Source organism: Columba livia, chromosome 1 (genome assembly GCF_036013475.1).
Source record: "Columba livia isolate bColLiv1 breed racing homer chromosome 1, bColLiv1.pat.W.v2, whole genome shotgun sequence".
NCBI lineage: Eukaryota > Metazoa > Chordata > Aves > Columbiformes > Columbidae > Columba > Columba livia.
Genome location: NC_088602.1, coordinates 132,547,339 through 132,571,880, shown reverse-complemented (window position 1 = coordinate 132,571,880; position 24,542 = coordinate 132,547,339). Strand labels below are relative to the sequence as shown.

Here is a 24,542-nt window from a genome sequence, read left to right as displayed (position 1 = left end):
CGGCGCGCCCCGCCCCTCCCCTCCTCTCCAGGGCCCGCCCCTCCCGCCGCGGGGGCGCGCACGGCGCCCTGGCTGTCTGCCGGCGGGGGCGCGCAGCCCGCCCCCGCCACGGCCGTTAGGGCGGGGCGGGGGCGGGCGGCGGGTTCCGGTGGGCGGGGGCGCGGCGGGCGACCCGCGCTTTGGGACGGAGTCCCGTGGGGCGCTTCCCTAACCGGGCACGGCCTGGGTAGCGCCGGAGAGCGCGGCGCTGAGGGAAGCAGTGCCCGAGCGGCGAGGAGGGCTGCCCCGCAGCGCGGGTGTGCGGAGGCCCCGGCTGGCGACGGGGGGAGGAGGCCTCGCCCGGACGGCGCGGGCGGCACAGCCCGGTGGGGCTGCGAGGAGCGCGGGAACTGAGGGGGCTCCGAGCCGCAGGGGCTGAGCTGAGCCGCGTACAAGCGGTTTCATCTCGGCGGGGACGAGTCCCGCGTTGCTTGAGGTTTCTCCGTCACCTCCCACCCCGGGGAAGCACTGACCGCCCCGCGCGTCCCAGTGGGTTAAAACTCCAAGCGTGAGGCACCACCTCTGGTAATCTCTCGTCGGGTCTTTAAAGCGGCGCATTCCTACAGGAAATTAACTTTCGTCGAATTGCTTCAAGGGGTGTGCACGCACTTCTCGTACCCTCAACTTGAAGCTTTTTAAAAAATTTCTCATGCGAAGGTGCAGTCTTCTGAAGCGCAGGAGTAAAGAGATGCCGTCTTATTATTATTTATTTTTTTTTCTTTTTTCACGTAAACAACCCTGTCTGAGCCCTCCGCCGGTCCTCCAAAAGGGTTCTACAATATGACATGCATACATGTTTTCAGTGTTTAGGGAGTAGTAGGTAGTAATTCAGTTAAAGGCATGTCTGCAAAAATAAGTGTGTGTGTATTTTTATTCACGTGAATAGTTATGTTGCATGTGTGTTTATACAGAACTATGCACACCTTTGATTCAAGTTATAAACGACAAAAGTAAATTATTGAAACTGTGTTGTGGCCATGATACCTCCAAGACAATCTTGCTTTAGGAAAACACTTTCTGAACAAGGAGTAGAGCTGGGAAGTCTGATGGTATTCCTGTGTTCACGGAAACATTTGAAATTTGCAGCTGACAGTACTCTGCACAGCAACTTTGTCCTCTCTCTCATTTTGAACACTTTTGCAAAAATAGAATTTGATGGAACAAGGTGCTGTGTGGTTTGGTCCACATCACAGCATGTGGTCAAAGCCTAAAACCCAGCTGCTCCATGTGAGATACTTCAGACCTGATGAGGAGTGAACATATGAGCAGATCTTAAGTTGTCCTTAAGTAACGGGATGTAAGATAAGAATTCCTGCCTGTCCAACGATAGCTTTCATTTCCACTCACCACTGACAGCATCTGAGATTTACGGTCTACCAGAAAAAAAAGATACGCTAGAGAAAACGCAAGTAACCCCACACGGTTCCCTTCTCTCCTAAGAGCAAGAGTCCTTGGGTGACAAGTAAAAATGAATAATGACTCTTCCTCTGAAGGGCTGTGGAAAGCTGCCTGGCAACAGCATGGGGGAAATCACATGCACGTTTTGGGCTGCTGAGGTGGCAGCGGTCATATCCTGATACTTCCTCATGCAGCCTAACTAAAGCTGAGAGCAAGTGCTCTTGATCTCCAGAACACTGGATACTTTCCACCGTGCAGAATCAGTTTTCTTCTCTAGCAGAGGAGAACATGAAGCATACCAAGATTTACGTTGTCCCAGGCCCATAAGTTAGGTATTTAGGTAGGATTTAGCTCCATAAATCCTGTCTAATCCTAGCATGTGCTTTGCCAAACACCTTCCTGAGACAACTAAATTTTTCCAGTACCTTGCCTTACGGACTCTTCTTTGCATGTGCTTAGAATTGCTGCTGTCTTGGTAAAGCCAGGAGTGTGGCACCTAAAATATGTCAGAGCCTGGCTGAATTCTCAGTCAAGACCTTCCTCCAAGTGCTGTGGAGGCCTGATAAATCAAATACATTCAGGCCACACCTAAGAAGGCCTTGAAAGATTAGTTTCTGTGTAACTCACAGCAAACAGGTTTGCGGCAGAGTCACCACCATTAATACTACTGAAAACCTCTTCAGCCTGAAGGATGAAGGGCATTTAAAACCATGTCACTCTCTTCCCAGGAAGATGCTTTTGCTCCAAGCTAAAAGCCATTATGAAGCTGAGACTATTCTATGAATATACTTAAGGTACTCCTCCTCCCCTCTGAAGTCACATTGTTTTGCAAATATAATTATTGGGCCATAGGGTGGTGACATGACTTGCTGGTCTCATGAATAGGAAGCTCATCCAGGGAGTGATGGAAGAGCTTGGTTCTACTCCATTATTCAGGGACTACTGTGCATTTTAGTCATCAAATTCTATATTAGTTACTGAACACATGGAAGGCACATTTTCACTGTATTTGTGGAAACTAGTGCTGCTGGGTGCTGTGCACCTTGAACTCATGGTAATTTCTGAGAGCCCACAGTTTTGCCATTTTGTGAAATGGAGCTCATGAAGTCCAAAGAGTATGAGAGGAACCACACTGGCATCATTAGTGCAGGCTGGTGCCAGCAGTTGTTCTTTCTAAAGGCTGCAGTTGGCTAAAACTTTTTCTTCAAAATGAGTGTAAAAGTTTGATAAAAACAAATTAAACATCAAGTTTAGATAAAGTTCACTAGAAGTACATCTTTTTACAGTTGGATAAGTGCTTGAATGCTTTTAAAAAAAGGGACTCAAGAATAATGTTTTTTAAAAAGCCACATCACTAAAGGGAGTAAAATCTCGTTTAGAAGCAGTTTATATCACTGCAACTCCATGCAAAATTTAAGATACTACTTATTGTACCTTTTACATGATTCTTTTTTACTATAAAAATGAGCTAATGATTCCAAATGTGAAATTGGTCAATCTGATTCATAAGACACAGATAAATCCATCAGGATGTTCCCATCTGGCCCCGCTTTTTGTTTTGGTTTGTTTTTTTTCCCAGGAGAGCTGAAAATGACCTGTTGAAGTGGTGACCATCACTAAGACAACTGTTCTCTGCTTTCTGCCTGTCTGGCCCGATCTATCTGCTGCTCCTGCCACTGATGGGAAGTGGTTGGAGGATGTGTAGCAAGTTGTCAACCTGTGTGTGAGGCAGAGCCCTCCCACTGGTATATTGGACCCCCATCACTAGGAGCTTGGGATAAAGTAAAAGCCCAGCTCCGCTGAGCTTTTTTCCATGGTTGTCCATTCTGATCCCACCTTTTTTCCTTCTTTCACCTCCCCATGGCAGTAGCTTTCCTAGCAACTCCCTCAGGGTCAGGGAGTAGTAAGGGAGCAGTAATTCTATTGATGTTTAAAAAAAATCCATTTTGGCTCAATAATATATTCATAATCAAAATATTTTAAATTCCTGAGGCAAAAGAACCCTGCCCACAAAACAATGAATCCCTTTAAATGGAATTAATTAAAAAACAGCATTGGGAGAACATTCATTGAATAAGACTCAGAAAAATCCACCCACACCTCTCCCAACAGGTATGAGGTGACAATGAACATATGATGAGCCAAGGAAAAAAGGACAACATCTAAGCACAGCATCTGACAAAACCAGTAGTCCTGAAGCAGGGAGTGGACTGCAGTCCTGACACTCCACCGAAAACCTCTTCAAAGAATTGTGTTTGTCAGGGTTGATTCCGTGTATTCTGTCAATATGAATCCAATTGGATGAGGTTATTTCATGGAGTCTGTGACTTTATGTTTTTTATGCTATTGAACGAGCAAGATGATGTAACACTTAACATGGCAAGAAAAGACTATTTCTGGGGCTGCAGTTTTATGTTACACGTTCTTATGAGGAAGCTGCTTCTGAAGGGTGGGTTCCTTTTTGCCCCATCCATAAATAACAAGTTTTTCTTGCTTCTGCAACAGTGTTAAAGCCCATGGTGAATTAGATCAGTTTGCTGATCTAGTAGAAAAGCCGCCAAAAATCCTCTCAAATAATTTGTTTCCCATCAGATCAATAAGCTGATCCAACTTGACCTGAGGTCGCTTGACAACTAGATCAAACACATGGGACAGGAAGAAAAGATCCACTCCTTTTAGGCTACGTTCCTCAATGAGAGAGGAACAAACATGCTGACTGACATTCTCTGGAGTGAGGGTATCTCTGTGTAGATGAAAAACAGTTGGCCTAGGGCAGAGGAAATAAGAAAAAGCAAAAAACAGTCTGACACAGCCTCTGCAGACAGCTCTGTTGGTAGAATGGAGCCTCTCCTTTGCTCTCAACAAAGAGCCTGATAACAGCCCAGTGGTTCTGAAGGCTGCAAATGTTTCTGGAGGTCATTGGTAGAAGTGGCACAGCAGTCCGACTCCGCATTAGTGTAAAGCGTCAGTGTGACTGAACAAGCATTGGGTCATTAGCCTGCCTGTCATCAGCACGAGGTATCCTAGCAGCCTGGTTTCACAGACTGTGAGATACAGATACTAAAGCCTGCACTTACTCAGGCACTAGAAACAAAGCGTTTATTTCACAGTTTCACAAGTTTTGCAGTCTGTGCTTGACAGAGAAAGCAGGTTATCTCATTTCAAAACTTCTTTTTTTTTTTTTTTTTTGAAGTTGCAATTAATGATTTCGAGGTATGGCTATGCTGTGTGAAAACTTTGTTACCTTTGAGACAGTGAATCCTTCTATGAGACAAATTTATGTTAAAGTTTCTGTCAGACTAATACAAAACAAGCTCCAAAGCCAGAGCATGAGGTTTGTTTTTCCCTGGCAGGAAACATCAGAAAAGCAGAAGGGCTTATTACTCTCCAAGCCAGCATCATCTTGTCAGAATCATATTGACCATTCGTCACAATTTTGAACTGTGAACACTCCTTTTGTAACAAGTTTCTTTTCAGAGACTTGTTTACCTTACTGTCCATGTAATTTATACCATGATGAGCTTCTTGCCTAGTCTTCCAACCTGAAATGATAGACAGCATAATCAGGACGTTCAGGTTTCTTTTACTGATCATATGATATCTCAGAAAAGACTGTGGCCTCAGTATCAAGAGAAGCTTTACTGGCACCTACTTTTCTTCCTCTTTACACCATTTCACAGCCTTCTTGTTAAGGAAGCCCTCAAGCCTACCACAACCAATGTTGTTTGTGACTTTCTTACAGCAGTCAAATGACATTTTAAAATCACATTTATTACCAGGATTAGTTAAAAACAATACTAGAAATGAAAGAATTTGTGAGGGGAAATGCAGTGATCTCAATATTCCACTTGTCCCCTCACTGGCTGAAGCCAGGAAATTTCATCTTTCAAATAACCCTCTCTTTTGAATCATCCAGAAGAAAATCATATGCACTACAACACAAATAAATTCTCTGTCTCTCAGCAGGCTCCTCTGTTTCACAGATCTTCAGGATCTGGTAGACTTCAGCATCTGCTTTTCCTCACATAGTTCTCTTCATTGCTGCTGTCCAACTCCTCACAAACCTGCTCTGTTTCAAATTCTAGGAGATGCAGAAGCTCGCTTTGTTCTGGAAGAAGCAGAAGATGACCTGTATTTCTCCTAAGAATTGTCTTTGTTCAGTAATGGTTTGAACAAAGAAGGAGAAACTTCATGTGGAATATCTGGAAGGGTTTACATTATGTAACATATACAGAGCCCTATGACTGCAAGGGCTTTCACTTACGTGATCCTTTCTCATGTGCATTCCACCCCCCCATCCCCCTACCCCCCCCCCCCCCTTTTTTTTTAATGGTTCTTGTAAGGATTTGCAGTATCTTTGTATTTAATACTACCTGCTACATAATGAATTTTAAACTATCCTCATTAAACTTTCCGCAACTTACAATTGGTTTTCAGAGTAAGGTGAAATAATGGTGTGTTTCACTCTTGAGATTTTTGTAGACACCTTTGTTGCAGTCTTGGTGACATTTTCCATAAAACCATTATATTGTGGATAACTTGGCCTTGAAGTGCTTTAAGCGATACTATTTTTGCAAGTCATTTAGCATCATAATCAAATCATGGTCCATTTTCTGTAATTACCACAGTTGGTATTATATGTATGTCAGTCTTTATGGACTAGACATGAGATTACCAGTGTAGCAGTGATTTTCTTTAATAGTGTTATAGGATAATAACAAAAAAAGGTAATGTGTTTTTAGTCTGTAATTTTCCAAACATCATAGGCTAATCTAGGCTACCTCTTAACTTGTTGATCTACCTTTTCCTTGAGTATATTTAGATAGGAGCTAGTATTTGTTCCAATACTTGTTTTGTTATTAACAGTACTTGCCTTTTATCATCTTAGCACTTTCTTTCTGGCCTGGACTGTTTGCTAGAAATTCTGTTCTTATTTTGCTACATTTTTGTGTATTTCAGCTTTCATAAGCACATCTTTTTTAGTTTATCTTCATGGACTCCTGTTCTTCCGTAGTTTTGTCTCTCCCAGTGGGAGGTAACAGTCTTGTTCTTTCACATTTGTTTCCTTTACATCTGATTTACTTTCTTCTCACAGTAAGAATATTTTGTTCATTGCATCACATGAATTTTACCAACTTGTGTAGATATAGGTGTATAACTGAAAAAAAAATCAAAACTTCTGTTGCAAAATTCTAACTCATATTCATGATATTTCATGTACTGGGATAGGATTTTTCTGAGCAAATGAAGGTGTGTCCCAAGGCTGCTTTTACAGCAGCAGTGGCCTAGTCAATATAGTCAACACAGTCTACGGTGCAATTCTTCTTATTCTGTTGTAGGTGCCTATACCTGCTCAGCTGGATCACTCCTTGAACTGTTCTGACCACACTGATTAGCACTTGACTAACAACAATGGGATTCTTCCCCGGGCAGAAGTAGAGACCTACACTGTAAACTGCTGCAGTCAGAGAAGTCAAATCCCACCTGAAACATAACTATCATTTGAACAGTTCCCACAAAGAAGCCCCCTTGTAGAATATTTCTTTTAAAGACACTGGTAGTCACTGATGGGAAATTTTTGCAAAATATTTTTGTTTCTTATGAATATAGCTGTGCGTTTTCTTCCAGGGAGTCTCTTCCATTGTTTCTTGAGAATTTTCTCTGGTTGATTGCATTTTTTAGACTTCACCTCTGAATCTTCCGATCTGTTCTGCTTCTTCATTTTGTGACGTGGTTCTGTAGCATCAGCTGGCTTCCATTTCAAAACTCATAATCAGATCTAGCTCTGTTCTGCTGCCAAGTTCTCACAGTCCTTAGTAAGCTAAAACTGTTCTTCTAGAAGCCTTTTTCTGAGTTTTGAGTCTCTTTATCCTTATAGTATTCTAATCTTAGACCTGATTTTGAAAATTACACGACTCACAGTACTTTTGAACATTATAAGTGTCTTGGAAAATTTCCTCTTTGGTTTCAGTTATGCAATGAGTATGTCTCAAATGTTTCAGTCTTTCCAAGAGTGCAATATTTTCTCAAATCTCTATAGCAGAGGATTTCTCATTTGCAATCTGGTGGTTTTGGTCTTGCAGTATTCAGAAAGAGAGTTACCTTAATTCATACTCCTTTTCATTGGTCCTATCCCCTTTTTAAAGAAAAATTATGTTATTTGATCAAATCTCCTTCAACCATAACCTCCATTCCTGGATAATTTAATCTGCTTTGAACTTTTTTAGTTTCTGCTCCATAGTGTTTTCCGCTTACTGCTGCTCCTAGTCTTTTATTTCCCTGTGCCATTTTTTATTTTTACCTCTGCTAGTGTTCACATGTAAGCCTTATAAGTTACTTTAAGGAAAATGCTAGATTAGTGATACAAAGGGCATCTTTAATACAAAAAAAGGGTAACATGCATACACATAAAAGTAATAGATACAAGAGTGGAAGGAATTTGTGAAGGAGAAACTAAAAATGCTCCACTAAGCCAGTCGCTGGCACCAAGTGTTACTGACAACAGTTGCTGCACTGGAGAATGTTCCATCCTCTAAGGCAACGGGTCACTTGGTTACAGCCAGAAACCCACTGTCATTTCTCTCATTAGTTCTTACATCATCTCAGTTGCTAGCCTGTAGATTAAGTTTTATGCTCATATAGTTCTGTCACACTCTGTATATTCTCATATATTATTGTCGTTCAAATGGTTTTCAACCTTTTTTTGATTTGGGGAACGCTGTGTCCCAGGGGAGGCAGGAGACCTGTGTGGCAGAGTTGTATTGACTGAAAACAGGGTTATCTTTCATTAAACACTTAGTAGTTCACTGATCACACACAGTCAGCAGCTCCCTGGATGAAAATTGCTGTTAATACTTTTTCTTTTCCCAGTTATTTCTGTTTGTCCCAGCCAGTAGCAAAGTTAACCCAGCTTGATTTGTAAGAGTTCACTTTTGTCATTATACTTTATGTTTTCTAAAATTAAATTTTCTTTATTGAGCAATATTCATCTCTAATTTTTTCTACAGATTTCTGCATATTTAAAATATCTTGTTTTAAGTATTTATTCACTTCAAGTTCACATTCCTGCAGTCCCTGTAGATTGTCCCCCCTTCATTATTTGGCATTAAATACCCAAAAGCTTCTGTTTTGTTTTGATTTGTTTTGTTTTGTTTTTTTGACTTAAGAATTGCTGTTGTCTCTTGCATCAAGTTCCCTAAAATTTTTAATTCAGTTACCTCACTAGTCAATTCCATTACTGCTAGAAGAATCTTACAGAAAAATAGCACCGTATTCAGTTTGGTCAGTGTTTCAAATACCTTTTTTCACTATCATATCAATTTTCTTTCCCTCTGTTTCTTATCTGCGGCTCTGCTCCATTGCTCCCACTAGCTTTTACCTTCTCGTTTTTGCTCCCTTTCTCTCCTTCCTTTTGGTACCTCTGAAATGGTTGATGCCCATTCTGCCTTGAACTCTACTACCTCCTCATCATCTGTGCCTTTCCCAATGTTCCCGTTTAACTCAACCTCTCTCTCCTTCCATTTACATTTCTGTTCTTTCTAGAGAGGACCAGCATAGCACAGAAACAGCTAAAAGCTGGGACAGAATTAGCTCTCCTCTGCTCTTTGTTTTCCCCAAAGGCTGCGTCTTCTCTTCAACACTGGCTCTCTCTTGTGATCATTTCAGCAAAACTCTGCACCTCCGGCCGGTCCTCAGAGGAGTCTGATGGGCGCTGTGAATGATGAGGCTTCCTTCCCTCCAGCCTGTTTTGTCTATCACTTCTTTTTTCTACCCACCCACTTGTTTTCCATGTTTAATGTTCATGGGACACCATTATTCTCTCAGTCCTGTACTAAGATTTCCGTTACAACCTGCTTCTGGCTTTTCATTTTGCTTTTTCTGTAGCTGATGATTTCATTTTCTACACTGAAATCTGTGGTCCTCTGTAACTCTAGATCAGATGCTTTATTTCTCCAGATAGCCACTCGCTTTGTTTCGCTTTCCTCGTGCCACTTTAGCGTATTCTTGTTCCTTCTACCAACCAAGCTACTGACAACATTAAACTCTACTGTAGCTTTTTAATATTTCAGGTTTTAGAGAGGGCATGGAGGCATGTGGCAGACTTGCAAATTGAAGAGATTAACTTCTCCAAGCCTTGCCACCATTAATTATTATTCTTAAAACATCATGAGAAAAAAATGGATACTATTCTCAAATTAGGAAGAACACAAGAAAATCTCCATGAGATCAGACTGCTGGGAAAAGCTTGAAAGAAACACAGACAAACTCTTGGGAAACTGAACTAAACTAAGTAATCCCAAATCTTAGGAAATGACAGAAAAAGAAAATCAGGATTCCTGAGTCAAGGCAGGGAGAAGGGCATTTAAATAGATCCTATAACAAAGACAACTGCAGAGGGGATTGCAAAAGCACAGAAAACTGAAGCAACCCTGCTCAATAGAAAACAGGAGTAAGCAGCAGCATGCCAGAGGCCCCGGAGACTGCTGGTGTCCCGAAGCAAGCTGTGAGAGTGGAGCTGCCCGTCACACTAGAGAAGTTATGTAGATCTCGTGGGTGTATTAAACTGCATTCAGAGGAGCCACAAGCGTATCAGATAAATTTCCTAATATTTGTGGTAGGAGATGGGACAATGCAGTTATTATAATCTCCATATCCCTTTATTAATTTTGAGGGGAAAGGAGAAAGTTTGCAGAAGGCGGGACATGCTTGATTCCTGCTTGATGGTGGACAGATTTTGTTTATAGCACCACTTTTAAAGACTGCCTGTTGCAACAAAAATCAAGAAGAGAAAGAATATGGTTTTTTAACAAGAGTTGTTCGGTGCTGTGTACATGATCACGAAAACAAAAGGTTTTACCAGTTCATCTGTCCCAGGAAACATTCTCAAATTTTGTTGACCGCTAGTGAAAGATCATGTAAACCATCAGAACTGTTTATGCCACCAGCAGAATATACAACATTTCCAGTAGCACAAGGAAGTAAAATGAAAGACGTGAGAGAAATGAGAAAGACAAGTTTCCATTATGATAACATTAATGCTGTAGAAATGCTCACACCAGAACACATTTAAAAAAGAGGAATAACAATAAGCTGCACAAGAGGCCATGGTTGTAGGCTGCCTCCAGCACAGGTGACAAGAAGAAGGAAAAGCAACAGTATGTAACCACACTGCAGCAGCATACAAATAGCTAAAAATACTGGAAACTGCCCCGTGAGGACTGACATCAGAAGATGCTTCCACAATCCCATGGGAAATAACATAATGGAATAGACAGCACCATATTACACAAATGATAAATCTATTAATAAATGGATGAGAATTCAAATTGATTCTGGAATAGTTGTGCAAGGGACAATTGTGCCAAAAGAGTGCAAGTGTTTCAGCTGTATATCTGAAAAGATTATAGATTCTATGTCCACCCAGTAAAGCTGTGTTAGATGTTAATTGACACTTCCTAGGGAACTGCTAGAACCAAATACAGAAGAATGAATGCAAGTAGAGGAAAGATAAAACTGGTTTTGGAGCAGTTGTCACTGGGGGAAAAACCAAATCAAACAAAACATCTAACAACAACAACAACAAAATGAAAACAAACAAAACCCACAAAAACCCCACCCAAGCCTGTTCAGTTGCAGCCCTGAAAGAGACCTGATTCAGTTCTGGACATGTGCAATATTACTATACTGCATATATGTATAAGCCAGTTCCTAAGGAAACTAGAGAAAGGAAAGAAAATGTTCCAAGAAAAACACGAGAAATTATCAGCTACTTTTACTGTGATTGCCAGGAATGAAAAGAGTTCTCTGTAGAAGGAGAGCTTGGTTACACTGGTGATAGAGAGGAATCTATAAATAAATGCATTTAACAGGTCTTCAGAAGAGTAGAAAAAAAGAAACAAAATAAGATTGAGATAATTCGCCACTTCCTTTGGTGTCATAGTTCTTCATTGCTTTTCAGTATGAAGGCATTATAGTTATTTCCAAGATAGGACATATTGAAGAAGTATTTTTTAAGTAAAAAACCAATTACTTCTATAGACATCACGTAACTTAATACAAGTATGGTTTTGGAATGATACTTGCTTCATTCAGCACACCAGATATTTGTTAGGTTATCCAAAGCCAAAACACTGTTAGAAGTAAGTAACACAAGCTTTTGGCAAATGATTTCATGCAGAAGAATTTACTCTAACTACAGCCCCTGTGTTTACAGTCACATCCCTTAAACATTTCTTTAGTGCTCTGTTAGTTTTCAGGAAGAATCAGCCTTATGGGACCCGATTATTAGCATAATATCTGACTGGTAAAGTCATCAGAGAACACAAAGCTGAACAAAATGTATAGCCACATGTAGATCTAACAAGACAACATTGCCTTACATAGAAGTAAACATCAAACTCTAGAAAAATCTGGAGAGGAAATGAGAAGTCTTTCAAGCCTTAACATGCATAATTTTAAACAGGGTCGTAAGAATTACTTTTTTTTTTTTTTTAAATTTATCTTTTACAGATTCTGTGCGTACCAAAATCTGTAGGGAATCTGAGATGAAGGTAGTCCATAGAATCTAATTTGCTTGCCAAAAAGGTCCATTCCCAGTGTGCCTCAGCAACTGTAGAAAACAGTGCGTCTTTGTAACATTTAACAACTGTGTTTAAGAAGAACAAATGAAGAGGAAAACCAGAAGCCTGTCACGTATTTCAAGCATTGCAAACACACAAACAAACCCAACCCCGCATTATGTCCCAGTGGAAATGAAAGTCTTAGTAATGACACAGACATTTGAACAGCTTACTGAGTATTTGGTATGGTTTGTTTCTATTGTAAAAATGCCTCTCTAAGCCTTTAGTGGCACGGTTGAATCCAAAATCATTAAACGAATTTTTACCCAGAATACAAATGCTGTTACTGCAGCTTGGCAGTTTTCTTTCTGAACTGAGCTCTTCCCAGAGAAAGCAGTCTTAGGGACACATGTTTTGTCAAGAGCTCCAGTTACGCAATAACACAACAGGAAAGAGCTTAGAATCAAGGGAAAAAAAAAAAAAACAACAAAACCCAACAAACAAACCCGAGGCCTTTGCTGACCTTACAACGAAAGCAATTTCAGCATCAGCCAGCTGACTGGAGCCAGTTAGAGATGTACGGCTAAAAAGCCTGCTGGAAACTCACACAAAGCTGGGTGGAGCTGGAGAAACAAACCTCTGCCAGGTTCACTCTCATCTTGGCAATGACCTCTCTGTCGCTGAAAAAGTGTTTCTGAAAGAATAGCATATTTTTACAATTTCAGTGCTTTGAAAGTAAGTGCTTTATGATATCCACAAAGGATTCTGATATAAACAAGCCTAGGACAAAGATACAGCAGTCAGGTGGATGGCCTTGACCACACAGACAGACTCATACTGCATCACACAGCTGTAAAATACATAACCTGAAGAGAAAAAAGCAACCTCTTTTCCCACCCTGCAGAGTCACTTAATGGATTTCAGCAGCAAGTAGGCCACAAAGCTCTTTTTCTGGAATGGAAATGTTGTAGTTATTTCCTTCTTTAAATACACAGAGCAGGCAATAATGCTCAGAGAATCTCATCCGTAAAGAAATAGAAATCAATATTGCAAGACATGATACTCGTGAAGTCCTGATTTGACTAAAAGCTCTTAATTTCCGGTATAGCCCTTCATGACATCTGTGCTGCTGGCAGGAAGCTGCCCAGCAGTGATTTATCAGCAAGGAAAATAGATATTTGAAACAGGCCTCTTATGTCCATACTTAGTTACTGAAATAAATTGCCTGATTTTCAAGCTTGCCAAGAACCAGAAGCTCCCAGGAGCACACGTGTGATAGAGAAGGAACAATTACATAGCAGATCAAAGCTAAAGCAGACTAACCACAGTCCGCTAAATTACAGAGGAAACCAAGCCTTTGGTGCCAACTGGAACATATCTTATTTCTTTTTGCTTTTCAGTTCCAGGTCTCCTGTCTATGACCCACTGAGAAAGCTAGTAACTCCAGAATCACCTGTTGGTGACCAAATTTGACAAACTGGAGACCAAGTCAGGAAGCTTTCACCTGACATTTTAGGACAGGTTTCTGAAGCTCTGCCAGATCACTTACATGTCCAAATATTTTCTAATCCAGGATAATGTAATGCATTTCAAATCACTGTCTCCAGATGTCTAACACAGAATAGTTTAAGACACCTTAAGCTCATTTAAATCAGCTTTCAGTGGAAAAGAGCGTAACATTTTGATATTAATGCATTATCTGCAATGTTTCCTGCTTGATAAAAGCATGAAATTAAAGGTCTGTATTCAGAAAGTGTCTGATATTTTCAGAGCTCCATGTTACTTCTTACAGCTCCAAGTGGCCAGAAGTCAAATCAAACTACCTTGGGCAGATGCTGTTGACCATAATTGGTGTCACTCAGGCAGAAGAAAACACAACAATAATTCAAGATATTACAAATAATTTATTCACAAGTAAAGCTTCGGGCTCCTGTGGGTTACAAACATTTCATGTTTCAAGACAAAGGAGAGAAAAAAAGTGCTAATAAATTCAGGCTTGTTTGCTGCAAAAGAAGTTTTTCAGTTTGATTCGAAGAAATCTAGTTGGAAATGACTGAGTGAGCATCCAGAAAGCAAAACCCAAATATTTAATCCTCCTCACATATTACCACTTACATAAAAGGACCCAGATTGCAACCGTAATGAGGTCAGTGAGGACCCAGTCTCATTAGAGGCTATGGATGCTACTAGAATAAGTATAATCTCGGTAATATTTAGCACATTAGAACCAAAAGACCTCAGAATAATAAATCTAGTGTTCTGTGTTTATTCTGACATATTAGAAAAAAAAGACCATTAGCATTTGCAGCTACATCTGATCCAGCATTTCTTTTGAAGTACTGTTAGAATCACATATGTAGCATTTTAGAGCAAACTGTGTAGTCAGATAGAGTCATGGAAGGTCATTAATAAGAAAATTACCTAGTAAATCTGTTTTGGTAGAGTGAAAAAATTTCTCATTATATCCCGTTTTGTTATGTATTAAACTTAGCTCTCCTCTTCCATTATATTTTTTCATCTTGACACAAATATGACTGATTTTACCATGACAGAAAGTTAAAATGCTCAGTCTCAAATGGGCCTACACTAACTTGCAGCATACAGGTTAAATGCTATTCAACTCATGTTACAGGGAAGTGGATTAGACCTGTAGATCTTGTAGTACCGAATGTATCTGGCATGACTCGACTGCATTTTCAGTTTAAATTAGTGGTGAGGAGCATGCAAGGTTCCTTCAATGAGAGATTTGCAGTTGTTGAAGAATGACCTAGAATTTTCACATGTAAATCTATATATTACCATGAGCTTATGATTTTTTGGGGCTAGTTCTCTTCAGATTTGCATATCTGTATGTAGGGCTGAGGCACAGTCTCATTTGTCTGCTCTCCTCTTCCTTACACACTGGTGATATAGTAAGGTTCTAAGCTCTTGCAAAAATATGACTCACATGGAAAGAAGTTTGCTTTTCGGAACCTCCGTTTCGTTAGTTCTTGTTTGAGCCACCTTCTTTTGACTGTCCCAGCTCAAATACTAGGACACCTTTGTTCAAAGACTTCAGCTGTCTCAGTCTCTGCCAACTCCTCCTCATGAAGAAAACTGGCCTCGTAATTTCTCTAGGAAGCCTCAGCCACAGTCTTCTGCTTCTCTCTCTAATTCCTGGACTTCACAACTTTTGTTATTTCGTTTAGAGGCTCTGCCGCCACCCTCTTTCATTAGATTCTTCAGAACACAGGCAGAGTTCTTAAAGCTCATCAGTGCCCAAGTTCTTGTGCATGACCTTATGGACCAAGTGGCTCCATCTGAGCCCCCTCTGAAGACGCTTCTCCTTGCCCTTGGCCTGTCACTCTTGGGCTAACCATCTAACACCCATTCTCATCTTGTCTGACTACTAAAAATATCTGTGGTCAAATCCTACATCAAAGGTCTGTGTTTTACGAATGCTCTGCTACTTTAACTCAAGAATGTTAGCATTAAGACATCACAGATTTCAGCATGCAGCTTGCAGGCTTCAAGTGAAAGTCCTCAAAACTATTCCGCACATTTTTTTCTTCTTAGAAATCTGTGCTGCACAGGTAAACCAAGTATTGTAACATACTTCAAAGAAACACACAATGGATCAACCCATTTGAGTCTAAAACCTGATCCTGGAATTACCACTTGTTTTATTTTAATGCAAAACATCCTGGAAAATAGAAATAATGAGTTTATTTTGCTATTTGTGCAGCCCCAATATTTATTGTCCAAATATCTGTGAGCAAGAGTTGAGTCTTCTTGAAAATAATCACACATCCTAAGGTTCTTATTTTTTTCCCCCAATTCTTACTGGTGAGCACCATTTTCTGATTTTTCGAGATACGAATTCTTTCTCTGTTCTTGCGGCATCCAGTTTGTGGGGGGAAAAAAGAAAAAAGTGACCTCATGCATTTTCAACTTCAGTGTTCCAGAAAATCCATATGCTTGTTAATTCCCTCAAATTACTTGAAAAGCATTTATATTGAATTTAATACTAACCTAGAGAGGCCCAAATAAAAACAGCACAACTTACTGAGGAATAGTTTGAGAGGCCACAATTTAAAAAAAACATCAAAACCACAGGAACAGTCAGAAGCTTAGCAACCTTACAGTATAATATTTTGATATACTAAGACAGAAGAGAGAAATGGGTCAGATTTCCCATTTCCTGTGCACACAACTCATAATGATATTTGCTTCTTAGCAATGTTGCTTTAAAGATATACCCTGTAGCATATCAACAAGTGTACTTGAAGAAATCAGGATCAGTTAAGAAATGATTCATGAGCATGAAGAAGGGCTGCATTCGTAACAAATATTCAGCCATCTCTGCATGTTTTCTCTTCTCACCTCCTGCTTAATAAGCAGCTTCTGTTTGAGAGTGTGCAGTATTCCCTGTGGAAATGGAAGTGCTAGTCCAGTCGTCAACCACACCTTTTTATTTTTAAATATATATATTAACACCAGGTGAGTAAGGGTTTTTCTTTCCAAATTAAACGAGATGTTTTCCTACATGATCGCTACCCTATATTTTTCTTGCTGCTTTAAAGCTTCGTGGAGACAGCAAATTCTTATTTTAATGTGAAACATAGCAGGTGGAGTCACTTACAGACATATGATGTAGTGTTGACTTCACTTTGCTACTCTCAGTGGAAGTATAGAGGTTTCTCACCACTGGGATTTTAAAGCAAGATAACCACCATGACGTACTTATCTCCAGGTATAAGATACAGCAGTGGAGAATAACTTGAAGTGTGAATTAATTTCTTACTCATCAGCAAGTGCGTAGAGCCTCTAGACCTTGTCACACGCAGTTGCTGAACATGTTGCACAACAGAGCCACAGTGACTCATACACCTGTCATGGGGGAGTCTTGTCTAACTGAGCGTTTCCCCGATGTCATCAGTGTTAGAGCTGATGAGAAGGTGTCAGAAAAAAAGATTTGAATTTTTTGGTAACAAGACCAATGGGGTAGGCAAGCCACAGACTGGGGTGGGAAGTGTGGTTGTGACTTGGCTGAGAAGATCAGACCCTTGGAGTGTATTAAGCATATGATACAGTAACACATTATTTCAGCAGCAGAAAGCACCCTCAAGTTATAATCTAATTAGAGACATTAAGATTAATTTGCATGTTATGGGATGTATTTTGGGGACAAGCTTCTTTGATCTTTAAAAAAGACCGATAAATAGTTGTCCTCTACTGTATCTAAATCAGGTAACTTGAAGTGAATATGAACTGCATTTCAGTATGCTAGAATTTACATAGAGATGATTAACATTTCAAAGGGAACAGAGCAAACATTAAATGCAGGCATGTTACGTGTTTATGACTGGCAGGAGGGTTGGTTTATTGCTGTCCTAGGACATGAGTCCTAGGTGACTTCATAATCTTTCAAACAGAGTAGACAATATCCAGCTGGATTCAAGTACCCCCAAAATGGGTTATAAAAGGCACTACATGATGGATGTAAGTACTGGAGAGAGGGGGAGAGGGAGAGAGATTTTACTCTCTAATGGAGACTATTTTCCTGAAATGCGATCATGGTTTTTTATTCAATTCCTTCCTTAGGTTAGTATAATCAGGTAATTCTTTCAATCTGTATTCAGGACATTTGAGCCAGTAATAATTTAGGAATGAGAAAAAATATTCAGGTCTCTCTTCACCTTTGCAGAGTCTGGAAATGGACTGCAGACTGCGGGCTCAAATGCCTCATGTTATATCTGGGAACAAGTTGCAATCAATCCCCTGGTTTAGTGCACATGTTTATGTGAGTGAGATTATTAAAGATCGTATATAACAGAGCAGCCTGTTTGTGACTCTCTGTGAAGCACAAGTTAAAATAAAGTGGATGTATGGCATACAGCTCTCTCCTCTCCAGCTGCATTTAAGAGGGGGGAAATTCCCCTTTCTTTATCTAGCTTGCTGAACAGTTTCCACACTAAGCGCTGCCTGTGTCTTGGCCAGGGCACTGTTTTTTCTGTTTCTATATACCTCTCTTCTTCTTCTGTACAACATCAGCAGTCTGGGGTCCTCACTGTTGACATCCTAAGTTATTTTCCTATTAATTGTTTATTTTACAACTGTGCTGTCTGTCTGCCTGCTTCTGATGCTGTTAGCTATCACTGGATCTACAATACGCAGTACAGGCTTTTCCTATATGAATCAGTTGCTGCACTAACATAGAAACTGCTGTGCTGGAGATACAAGTGCTTTGGGGTAAATATGGTCTTTTTCTTATATGGAAATCCTGCCCCTAGCTGCCATTCATTGCTGCTCACATTTTGTACTTGCATTCAGAGAGCTGGGCGAGATAGTGCAAAATAATACCAGCATCTTTTCTCATGCATGTTTACTTTCTCCAAAGAAGATTTAATAGATTCCTTGTGTATTGAGAAAGGCTCTCCGTATAAGCACATAAAGGAGATGGGTAGACAGGCTGCAAAAAGAGGGAGAAAGGAAAGATTATGGTAGAAAATATAAGTAAAATCTACAAGTAGAATTTTTTTTATAGTGCTCTTATCTATTCAACATCTAAAGCCCAATGTCACTTACAATTTCTTTGTGAGATTATCATGGTTGAGAAAGACTGTTTCTCTTTGACATTCTGCTGCACCAGTGGCCTTTTCTGTTGGTTTTAGTTTTGTACATGAGCAAAAAGTCCTTTGAGCCTCTCTAGTTATTTTTCATTCCTACTGCTATTAATTATTATCATCAAATTATATGGGCCATAAACAGTGAAAGACCAAATGTCTAAGTCATGAAGAGGTTAAAACCAGGTCACTGCAAAGCTTATATTTTCTCAAGTATCCACAGATTTAGATTGTGTCGTGTGGCTTTGAGAAGGTGTTCAGTTGTATCTTATCTCAACTTGTATCTGTAAACACAATAATAATTCATAACAATACTATATGACTATTGAAAATATTGACTGTTTTGGGAGCCTCAAATGAGTAGTGTTAGGTAAGGACATATTATTATTGAAGTCAACAAGTATTGCCTGTAACACTAAATATGTGTTCATTCATTCATTCATTCATTCATTCATTCATTCATTCATTCATTCAGTTTGCACCCAGAAAACATACTGAACCAAAGCCTGAGATCTCCATCCAGGTTTTAAAATGTTTTATTTAGACTAGCCCTAGGTAAAAAACAAGGTAAGCAAAAATTACTTATAATGCTAACTGAATGAGTCTAGACATGCTTCTTGGCTCTGCTGGCCTGTTCATTCCAAAGGTGGGCGGAAAAGAAAAATAAATGGTACCATCTTCACCCTGTTTTAGTCTGTAATGAAAAGTAAGGAGGGTCTGAAACAACTTTTTTTTATGTTTGTTTCTTTTTCTGCTGTGTTTTTTATGTCAGAAATTCAGATTCTTTTTACACTGCCAGACTGGAGAAAAAAATGACAAGATGATGATAAAAGGCCTAGAACTAGGGCCAAAGGTTTTCCTTTGATATTATGTTGAAATCTTTTTGCCTGTTGCCCTTGTCTATTCCAGATTTTATGCTCTTCAAGTGATCCAAAGGAGCTAAAATGTACCTGGCTGTGGCAAGGTGGCAGTTCTCTGTGTGGATAACTGGTTTCAGCAGTCACAGCATTCCCGCCTCTGCATCCCACACTGTGCCCCCTCTTACCTGCCGAAAGCGGGAGGGCTGAGGCTCCCCACCGGAGCACACATGCCTCCCCCAGCAGGGGTGCTCTCCCTTTGGGAGCACTGCCAGCCCTCAGGCTTCTTATCAGCCACTTCTCCTTCACTGAACCGACTGAAAAATCTGCCAATGTGTGGTTCCATTTTGAGGCGCGAGGGTGCTCCTGGCTGATGTGTACTAGTTTGGAAAAGGCTGCCGCTCGTGTGGCATGTTTGCATTATAAGCAGGATAAATATTTCACTCTGAAGAGGTCTGTCTAGTTAGCAGAACTACGCATCTAGGCAGAAGCGATTTGTCCTTTTATCTGAACACAAGAAGGGTCCTCAAGGTGCAGAGCTAGAGCAAACAGTGAAAAGAATGCAGGGGAGGGCCAGGTGGGCAGAGTTCACAGGCAAGTGAAATACTGGATGAGCTTGAAACGCGGCAGCTAATATTGAGTCTTTCTCTACTACGTTATTCTAGCTACTAAACAAAGATTTTACGTTATAAAAATGTGTTGGTCAGTACGTATATGCCTATGTCACATTATATGGGGCCCAATGTCGGCTTGAGCCAAGCGGTGTGATCCAGTTGCACCTGTACAGACAGTGAGGTAGAACACAAACACGAGCAGGTGCCTGCACCTTCCGTGGCAGGACAGTAAAAAATAATGTGCATCACTGTGTCCTGTTCCTGAGAACAAAGAAAGGTTCCTTCCTGGGGGAGGGATGGGCTATCAAGTGTGAAATGTAAGGCCCAATGCAAAACTTTCAGGACAAGACTGGAAGAATGGCAGGATTATACCTGGGGGGAAATGCATGGGTGTCCATAGCCTAAGAAAAGACAGAAGCAGGGCTGCCTGTTACCATGACAATGGGCAACAGTGTATCTGTGTGCAGAACAAGATTAGCAGTCATCCAGGAAAGATTCTCATCAAACCCCTACCTTTCCTACAGTCTAATGAAAAGAAAATTAACCTTTTAGTTGAAAGATTGTAAACTCGTTAGAGTCTCACCTTCCTATCCCACCAGCAACTAACGCATTCTGTAGCAATCACCTATTTTGTGTATTATGACATTTTTCACATCCATCTAAAGGCATATTAGAATTTGATGGTAGCTGTAAGTGTGATGTGAATGTGTAGAAGAACTTTTACAGGAAAAAGAGTCTCTCTGTAGTTTAAAATTTTGCTCTGACACTCCAGTGAATCCTAAATAAATTTGTATTTTTACCCTTGATGCTATTATGTGGTTGGTCCATTAATTCATTATTGCCTTTCACATATGCAATCATTTGCATAAGTATGAAATGGTTGTAAAATACTATCATGCTGGTGAGTTGATATTTTACCTCTACTTTGCACTGTTAAAGTAATGATTCCTGGTTCAGGGCCCTGGTTAATAAAATTTAATAGCTTTTTCCACTGGAGCTGTTTTTGTGATCTTTCAGCTATCTCTACTCTCATGGGATGAAGAGAATGATATATCCAAGACTGGCATGTTCTAAGGCCTCAAACTGTCTACCATATGCTTGACTAGAAGTGTGAGCTTAAAAAATTAAGCAAATGGTAGAGTAACCTAGGTGATGCATTAAGCTTGATAGAGGGACGAGCTTATTAAAAAACCTGAAAGCAAATAAATTTTTCTAAAGTAGAATGTTTTACTGGGTATTAATGCTATACACTGTAAATTAATTGCTTATTCTTATGTAGTAAGCAATTTTGCTTAATTCATGCTTGTCCGTCACATAAGTCTATATGCATGTTATGAAACAAAAGGAATGAAAATGCGCTGATCTAGATGTACGGACACACACAAAGAGCAGGTTAATTTGACTGGGTTTGTACAGATACCTAGGAAGGCTTGTTTGGAATATTCATTCTAAGCTATTAGTCATCTTCCCAAGTATTCATTTAGATTTTGTTAAGCTCTTAGAGGAGATATAATCAAATATTTGTTAAGCCTGTATGCAGCACTGCTGGTGGAATTGTGTTTTAGATTCTGTAACATGAGGGCAGAGTAACGTGGGTTGCTGCTGTGCACTCTCTAACAGGCTTTCCGAAGCCTTCTAATTTGAAAGACAGCTATTATTTCCCCAAAGCCTGACACAGTGAGTGTTCATGTCCTGATTTTCATTACTTTCATTTTTGGCAACCGAAAGCCTCAGTCTGTGCGCTACAGAGGTTTCGTTCTAATCAGACATTTTTCTTTTTTAACTTTACTCAGCTACTGTTTGCATTAGAAGCAAAAGAAAGGCTTAAGTATTGCACTTTCTAGTCAGGTTCCTTTAACATATGTAGCATATCCAGGCCTCATTATTTTATCTTTGTACATAACATCATTCTTAAGACACGTTTGGTGATGACTCTTAGGAGGTTCCCTAATAGTTTGAGAAACATACTGCTTGACCTCACTCACAGTCTGTTTTTTTAATCATGATGGGTATGGACAGCCTATTTCTTGACGTTTAGATGAAGTTTTAAAGTAATAAGGATTGTAAACAGACATTTTATTTCACAGTGCTCTGCTTGCAGTGGATACAATAGAAGAATTACAACCCTACATATAGGTGTATATATATTCTGTATAAAAGTTTACAAAACTGCATGAATCATCATAAAAAAGAAGTAATAATTCAGTTTCTCAAACATAATAGTCTTTAAGTACCAGTAGGAGGACTGTAAAGTACATATAAGGGGCAATTTCTGCAGAGTACAAATTGACAGATACAAAATTTGCCTAGAGATACTAATAATTTACTACTTACAATCCATGTAGTGTTCTGCAACTGATTTTTTGTATGCTAAAGTGAAGAGAGGCCTTTGTGCAATAGTGGTAGTTATTTACTAAGGCTCAAGTATCCATGTAAACGTGTTCAAACACTCCTCTGTGTCTTGGAAATTCAAAATGCATTGGCATGAAAATCAATATTGTAGCAAATTCAGAATCCTGACCCAGTCAAACACAAAATAGCATCAATTCATTTTTGGTTTAAGAACTTACTATGTTTTTGAATATCAGACTCTGCTTGGACTAAGTTTAAATCTGACTATTAAGGGAAATACAGTAAAACCATCACAAATTTTGTCAATGTTCTAGAAACTCTTCCTTCTGAGTCTGGCTAAGCCACAATTCAGAATACAGAAATATGGAAAGAGAATTCAACAATCACAAACCCCAATTTTTAAGGCACTGCCCGAACTCCATTTACTTTAACAGTCTATATCAGTTCTGTGGCTCCATGAGCGTTCCCCAGATCTCAGGTCCAAGCACATATCCAGTCATGTTCAAATGCCTCTTCAGGATGAGACCTGGGTGTGCACCTATGAGACCTGGATGGATGGGATAGGAGACAGCTGCAGTGGTTTGGAAAACTTCAAGGTAACTGGTGGACCAGGAGGGTGAAACATACCATACAGTGCTATAGACAATGTAATTGAGTCTTAGATGCTTAACTTCTCTAATTCCTCTTGAAGTTCTTTTGCTGTTCGCTAGAAGAAAGGAACCACAGATCTTGTTTGTCTGTTTGTCTGTTTGTTTGTTTGTTTTGTTTGTTTTGGTGTTTTGTTATTGTTGTTGTTTTGTTTGTTAAAGTTTTTTAAAACTCAGTTTATCTTATTGCAAAAGGGCAATAATGAAACCCACTTGCAAAATCAATATTGAATTTTAAGATAGCTAAATCACCTTTATCCAAAACATTCAAATGTGTAAAACACTACTGCTGTGTGAGCTGCACAAATGTGCCCCATTGCTCAGGGAATGACTGGTGATTGTTGTATTGCAATCCTCTTCTAATGAGCTGTTCTTGTAGCTCAAGATAGAAAATGTAAAAATAATCAGCTGGGATCCTGATTACTTTTGCCCGTGTTATAACAAGACCTTTGTGATAAAAGAAAAAGTTCTGAACAATAGCGTCTGCATCGTCATCAAAAGCCAAGATTAAAATAAATGTTCAGTTATGTTTGGGAAAGTCTGATGGCCTGATTATCCAGAATGTTTGGTGTGTGGAAGCAAACTGCATTCAAGGTGCAAATGATAGAGAAAGTTAAAAGTAAGGTATTTACTTGTAAAGAGTAGTCAAAATGGAAAAAGTTAGAAATCGACTTTTACAAAATGAGTTCCTCAATAAGCCATGGTCAATAACAACTTTAACAGAAGGGAGACTAAATTTACTAGCATATATGGAATGAATGATTTAATCTATCTCTGAACAACTGCCAGTGCTGGGGTGGAATACAGCAGATGTTTTTCATGGAAACTTTAAACATAATTTTCCAATAGAAAGTGAAGCATAATATTGTCTCTAATTGAAATAGTAGGAAAATCCGTAGTGGATCCAGTAACTACTGTCTTTCTCCTAGTAAAATAATTTACAGCCCTCTTTCTCATTTCAGTTTTAATCATTTGTCTGCTAAAGAAGAAAGATATTTATGAATAAATTAAGCAAACTGTCATAGTAAGATAAAGTGGAATGAATTCTGCAGAGTAGCAAAAGATTTAGTCTGAGGTGAGTAAGCTTGTGTACTATGCAAAACCTACATATTTAGACTGTGTTACTTATCTCAGTTGGTACATAGATGAGAGAACAAACACTTGAAAAAGCTACTCCACAATTGCAGCGTGAGGTATTAGAGGCAAAACAACAATGCACAATTTAGGTAATTATCAAATATAAGAGCCTACATTTGGTAAAGACACAGAAATGCCAAATGCAGCACTGGGAATTGTGACCTCTGATGCAGCTATTCTCATCACTTCTGCAGAGGATCCCTTTGGAGTATACCCAGGATGGGTTCTGTCCCTAGAGCTGTGTAATGCCAACTCAAATCTTCTGAAATAATTGGGTTTTAACTTGGAAATGTCTATGCTAAGATGCACAATAAGTGAATACAAATAATCTTGA

General features: G+C 39.6%; 2 long non-coding RNA genes across 6 annotated transcripts in view; one reads left to right on the top strand and one right to left on the bottom strand.

The window, feature by feature from the left end:
- Positions 1-5,187: 5,187 nt before the first annotated feature.
- The window catches only part of LOC135575494 (uncharacterized), a 31,620-nt gene continuing 12,265 nt past the window's right edge, over positions 5,188-24,542 (bottom strand). Inside the window, exons 2-3 of the long non-coding RNA XR_010466333.1 lie at positions 12,520-12,690; positions 5,188-5,545 (exon numbers count right to left, since the gene is read on the bottom strand). This is a non-coding gene — a long non-coding RNA (uncharacterized LOC135575494). The remainder of the gene's footprint in view (positions 5,546-12,519; positions 12,691-24,542) is intronic.
- Positions 17,253-24,542, top strand: part of LOC110354955 (uncharacterized) — a 47,721-nt gene continuing 40,431 nt past the window's right edge. For all 5 annotated transcript variants that reach the window (XR_010466325.1, XR_010466330.1, XR_010466332.1 and 2 more), the window contains exon 1: positions 17,253-17,477. This is a non-coding gene — a long non-coding RNA (uncharacterized LOC110354955). The remainder of the gene's footprint in view (positions 17,478-24,542) is intronic.